This window comes from Hordeum vulgare, chromosome 1H, assembly GCF_904849725.1.
Source record: "Hordeum vulgare subsp. vulgare chromosome 1H, MorexV3_pseudomolecules_assembly, whole genome shotgun sequence".
Taxonomy (NCBI): domain Eukaryota; kingdom Viridiplantae; phylum Streptophyta; class Magnoliopsida; order Poales; family Poaceae; genus Hordeum; species Hordeum vulgare.
In genome coordinates, this window is record NC_058518.1 from 298,735,225 (window position 1) to 298,742,106 (window position 6,882).

Consider the following 6,882-nt stretch of genomic DNA (forward strand, 5'->3'; position numbering starts at 1 on the left):
TGCTAGCTTTGTTTAAGCCTTCCCCCCTCCCCCACCAGGTGGACAAGTGTGTTGGTGTTCATTCTTTTTTATGTGAAACAAATTAAGAAATGATGTCAAGTATAGTTAATAAAACAAAACACAATTATCTAAAAATAGAATGATACAAACCTGAATAACCTTGCTCCTCGACATATTTGATGCATGCAACTTCCATCTACACCTCGTGTATGGCCATTTAACAGTAAACCTTTTTGGCTCACTCCTGATAACCACATAATCATTTTCAGTGAGAATGTAGTATGTTGTCACTGCATTACGACAGTCCACCATCGAATGGAATACGATGCCGACAGCAAGCTGAGGATCTTCCCTGTTCCACTCAATTGTTGGCATATCATCACTATCATATTCATTTACTAAGCTATCAATGTTCTCCTCCCTCTCTTCATCGCCAGTGTCATCAAATCTAGCACTGGTGATAGGTTCCTCCTAATATTCGTCCTCCATTAGTTGTTGGCTGACTTTATCTACAAGTTCAGGGTACATCTTCTCATCCTCATCATCAAGCCGAGGAACTTCCTCGTTTGGCTCTGCATCTTGTTCCACATTGGCTGCAGAAGCGACAACAAGAGAATTGCCACAAGAAGGGGCAGCAGTCATATTGTGACTTTCAGAACCACTAGCTCTGCTTGGTCTTGACCTACAAGGAGTGCCGAGGCGCTCACTATTAGTAGAGACACAAGATTTCCCAACACCCTTCCCACTGTCCCGGTCAAAGTGAACAACAATCCCAGATGCTCGTCGCAAGTTAGTGGGACAAAAAAAATTCTCAATACTGTTGAAATATTTCAGTTCAACAACATCAGCTTCAGTACACCCATATAGAGGACAACTGATTGCGTCCCGCAAAGCTTTGAAAGAAATGCTAGTTTCTACCACCTTCGGATAGATAAGTCTGGTCATCAAATGCGGTTTTCTACCACGTAGCAAACTAACTTCCATTATAACCGCCAGCTAGAAAGCAAGTGCAGGATCAATCCTATTCGATTAGAAAATAAAGGTGCGAGTTAGACCAGCAAAATTGAAAAAATTCATGCGACCACCGGTCAAATACGACCTAACAAACGAATCAACGCATCAATTAAAGAGGAAACAATGCTTACCCAGGGGTAATCCATGAATTATCTGCCGCCGATTGCACCCAATCATCTCCTATATCCATCCATATGGGGGTGGGGTAAATGTGGCGGAGGACACGACGGCGGCGGGGGTGGACTAGGGTAGGTGTAACATGCGATGACAGCGGAGGCAACACGAGGCGGTGGAGGTGGCACGAGGCGGCACGACTGCGGCGGAGTGGCTCGATCTATTTTCAGTTGCAGATCCAGCCCCACACGTCAGTAAGCAACGGTCAAAGAAGTATCCTTTGACGCGACCCCACCTGTCAGGTCCAACGGCCAGCCAATGGTCAAAGAAGCACCCTTCAATGCGACCCCACCTGTCAGGTCCCACAGCCGACCCTACTCGTTAGAGTTAACGGTCAAAGCTTGACTCCACGACAATCGACTAGTTTGGGATTTTGTGAGGGTTTGGGACGAGTGAGTGGGGAAAACTAAGCTAAATTTTAGAGCGTGGGGATGGCTGAGTAAGGTTAAGGAACCAGGGGCACTAAAGTAATAATCCCTTTTATTTTTGGGTCATTTTTGAATGATGCGGAAAACTCAAAAAACAAGGTAATCATGGCATTTTATTTTTTATAGCTAAAAGAATGGAGAATAAACTTGAGATATAGAGTTGTGAATACTCAATTAATCAATCACATGTATTTAAAAAAGGATCCATTAATTAGGTAGATCAAGTCTTATTAACAATCGCTTTCGGTAAACATGAAACCGAAGAATTTTTGTATATCACTAGGTTACCTCAACGGGGATTTGCATATCCCCTACAATAAGATTATAGTATTTCTTTTTCTTGGCAGTAGGTAGAGCGATGGTAAAATCTCCAATGATGACCGTGGGAATAGGCACAATGACATTAATATTGTTAACTAGAGTTTGCTTCTTTCGAAAATGCATCATATGTTGCTTGGCATTAACATGAAAAGTGACCTTGCCTTTGTTGCAATCAATAACAACCCTTGTAGTATTTAAAAAGGTCTACCAAGGATAATTGACCTATTGTCATCCTTGGGCATACCAAGAATAACAAAGTCTGTCAACATAGTAACATTTGCAACCTCAACAAGGACATTGATACGTCTCCAACGTATCTATATTTTTTCATTGTTCCATGCTATTATATTATCTGTTTTGGATGTTTTATATGTATTAATATGCTATTTTATATTATTTTGGGGACTAACCTATTAATTTAGAGCCTAGTGTCAGTTTTTGTTTTTCCATGTTTTTGAGTATTGTAGATAACAAATATTAAACAGAGTCTAAACGGAATAAAATCTCCAGAATGTTTTTTCTTGGACCAGAAGAAACCCAAAATACTTGGAGTAGGGGGAGGGCACCTATCGGGAGGCCACAAGCCAGCAGGGCACACCCTAGGTGGGCGGCCCTGGCTTATGGCCCCCTGTAGGCCTCCTAACCCTATTCTTCGGCCTATAAATTTGCAAATATTCCCCATCGCTAAAAAGAGCCACGAAAATACTTTTCTGTCGACAGGATCCTCTGTTCCTGTGAGATCCAATGTGGGAGCCTTTTCCGGTAATCTGCCGGGGAGGGAATTGATCACGGAGGGCATCTACATCAACTCAACTGCCCCTCCGATGATGCGTGAGTAGTTCACCACAGACCTACGGGTCCATAACTAGTATCTAGATGGCTTCTTCTGTGTCTTTGATCTTCAATACCATGTTCTTCATGATCTTCATGGAGATCTATCCGATGTAATACTCTTTTAGGGTGTGTTTGTCAAGATCCTATAAATTGTGAGTTTATGTTCAGATTATCTATGAATATTATTTGAATCTCTTCTGAATTCTTATATGCATGATTTCATATCTTAGCAAGTCTATTCGAGTTATTGGTTTGGTTTGGCCAACTAGATTGGTAATTCTTGCAATGGGAGAAGTTCTTAGTTTTGGGTTCAATCTTGTAGTGTCCTTACCCAGTGACATAGTAGGGGTAGCGAGGCACGTATTGTATTGTTGCCATCGAGGTTAAAAAGATGGTGTTTTCAAAATATTGCTTGAGTTTATCCCTGTACATCATGTTGAAAGTGCGTTATATCGACTAGAGGGGGGGTGAATAGGAGATTTTTAGAATTTCATCACTGAGGAAATTCCTTTTGAGGAAATTCCTCACTGATGACTAACTTACAGCGGAAACAGTAAAGGATCAGACGTGCAAACGTTCACACCGGCAGTATTTCAGAGTGAAGAATGTGAAACCTGATCGCACAGTAAGCAGGCACGCAGAATACAGATGATGATTAACTATTGTGAAGAATTTGGGGTTGAGGAAATTCAGAGAAAGTCTTCAGCAAATTCTTCAAACAGTCACAGTGAAAGTCATCAACACATAATACAGAGAAAGTAAAGAGTTGAGGAATTAGAACCCGATTCTCAGAGACGACATTCGTTGATGACCCAGTTCCAACTAATGTGACAATTGTACATATGGTTTGGAGCGGCTTGGTATTGAAACCAAAGGACACCCAGTCCCGGGACACACAGTCCCTACCGTATTCTCCTTGAGCTAAGGACGCGCAGTCCTCGCCCAACACTCGTGGTAAGTCTTCAGGGCAGACTTCCAAACCCTCACAAACTCGGTCACCCGGCGATCCACAATTGACTGCTGGATTGCTCTAGACCATGACGCCTAACCGTCTGGAGGATGCACAGTCCTCAAAGGTAAAAGGCTTCAGTCCCACACAGGAACAACTTCTTCAGTCATGCTCAATCACTAGGTTTGGTTTGTGGTTTCGGTGGTTGGTGTATTTCCTCACTGATGAATTACTCTCGAAAGCTCTGAGGAATTTGGGTTGCTCTTATGACAAGTGTCAGTTTCTAACGGAGCAGCCAACCAGCTAGTGGTTGTGGGGGGCGGCTATTTATAGCCTGGGAGCATCCCGGCATGATTTGACACTAATGCCCTTAAATAATATGACCGTTGGAGTGGATAAGACCAGTGACTTGGCGTGGTTGTCGAAACGGTCGGGACCCTCAACTGTGAGAGTCCTCATGTCACTCATATTCCTCTCTTGAGGCTTTTGGTAGGATTTGTCTTGGGTGTAGCATCATGAGGAAATCCATTCCATAGTGTTACTTTGACCCCCTTTAACAGTACAGTGTTCATATTCATCAAATGCGAAGAAAGTAAAACAGAAAACGTAAATCTTCACGCTTCAATTTCTTCAGAACGATTTTCTTCAGGAACCACCGATCTTCTCAATATCAATATCTTCATGAGGAATATCAATTTCATCGCAGATTCCTCGCGATTCATTTCTTCAGCTTCAGACCAATTTCTTCAACTGAAGACATATATTTTTAGGGGTCGATATTCTTCAAATATCTCAAACTCCTCAATGACTTATAGATCCTGTGTACACTTATAAACACATTAGTTACTTAACCTATAAGTCTTCAAACCACCAAAATCACTAAGGGGCACTAGATGCACTTACAATCTCCCCCTTTTTGGTGGTTGATGACAATTAGGTTAAGTCTTCAACAGGGAATAAAAATGTGGAGTGTAAATACTCAATTGAGGAATTTGAAGACGAGATTCACAGAGACTCCCCCTGAAGATGTGCATACCTTGAGGATTCTGCTTTTATAGCAGATGCACATTGATGATTTATATCATGGAGATCTCCCCCTGAATCTTGTAAATCATGCATACATATAACATATCATATGAAGAATATGAAGATGCATGATGACAAATGGTATCTGACGAATTCCAGCATGCGTGCATTAAAATTTGAGGAATAAGCATGCGAAGAAAAACGTTCAAAAGCGTCAGAGTACCATCGGGCTTAAGTTACAACTCATTACATAAAAACTTCAGAAGAGCCAAGAGTTTGTAACTTAAATATAGTTCATAGGCCCCAAAAACAAATCCCGTTTGAAGACTAACTCTCAAGTTTCTCCCCCTTTGTCATCAAGTGACAAAAAGGGACAAACTGAGGACTAACGCCCGTGAAGACTTCATTTCTTGGCGGTTGATGAAGATCCTTGACGCTTCTTGGGTGTAGTCTTCTTCCTTGGGCCTGTTGCGGTGTCGAGTTGTTCCTCATCAGACTCAGCGGTGCGGAATGAGGAGAAGGAGCTGTCTTCAAGATCTGGCACTGGAATGGGCCTGAACTTATTCTTGGGAGGCCACGACCAGTCAAAGTCCTGCTCAAAGTTCATTTCTTCAAGCTCAGTCTGGGTCTTCAGATGTGCAAGTGTAGCCCAGGTGCGATCAAAAACCTCATGCAGATAGTGATGATTAATCTTCACAGAGTTCTGGGTTTCAGTGAGGGTTTTCAAAATGGCACCAAACTGGCGTTTGACCCATTTGTGGTTGTGATCCACCTTCGGATGAAGACTGACGAGAAGCTCTCTGGTGGTTAGCACGCGAGGAGGAACAGGGCTGGGTGGACGAGTCTCAGTATCGTCCCATGAAGAATAAGCGTCTCGTTCTTTAAACTGGCCATCAAGGGGCCTGCTGCCTTCGTCAATCACACACTTTCCTTTTCCCTCAATAGGCTCGAAAGTCTTCTTGTTGACCCGGATAGGAGGCATATAACCAACATGGTTTTGGAAATCAGCGTGGAAGTTGATGCCTGTCCTTGTCGTGAGGAATCTCATGATCCATGGTGCATAAATCTTGTGATCATAGGGGCACATTGCATTGTCAGCCAAAGTCCTCAAGAAGAGATCATGGATATTCATAGGAATACCGTGAATGATGTTGAAGAGGATATTCTTCATGAGGCCGACAACATCTTCTTCATCGTCATGTCCTTTGATTGGCGCTAGCACACTGCAGAGAATGCGGTAGACAGACCGAGGTGTGTACTTGAGCTCATGGACGAGGAATGTGGTTCTTGAGGGTTTTTCTGCAGCCAAAGGTTTCATGAGGACTTCCATCATTCCATTTGGCAGCTCACGCTCACCATAAAGCTTCACAGCCCCGTCTGAAGGAATTGGTACGGGCAGTTCTCTGAGGAGTTCAGACGCTGGAGCCTTGTAGTGAGTGTTTTGGGTCATCCAGTCGAACACCCAAGTGTTGATGTCATCAGCGTTGCCAGAGATGTGCAGAGTTGCATAGAACTTAAGAATAAGTTCACTATTCCAGTCTGATATATCTGAGCACATAGGGAGCAAACCTGCATCATGGAGTACACTGAGGACTGGTTCCAGGCAGGGTATTGCTTCAAGCTCCGCATGAGGAATGTGCCTGTGCTGGAATATCTTGTTGCGTCCACAAAGCACTGAAGCATAGTAGTTCATCTGAGTCCTTGTCCAAAACTTCAGATGCCTCATTTGAGGCTTGTCATAAGGTTCTTTCTGAAACTTTGGCCGCTTCGAGAATGGCTCGCTGAACTGGCTTGATATTGTGCTGAGGAATGGGAGGGGAAACAACCATGGCAGTCTCTGGGTTGAGCACAATGAAGTCATTGTCAGGGGCGGGAACATTTTCTTCAACATTTTCCTCAGGTTGAGGAATTTCATCAGCTGGTACTTCTTGCTCTTGCTGAGCTTCAGGCTGAGGAATTTATGCTTCCTTCTCAGCTTGAGGAGTTTGGTCAGCCTGTTCAGAGTGAGGAGCCTGCTCAAAATGGACATTTTCTTCAGCTTGTCTTTCTTCAGCTGGCTTTGTGGCAGAAGCAGATTCATCAGCTGCTGCAGCTGAAGCTTGAGCAGTCTGTGTCTGAGGAACATGAGGTTTAGGA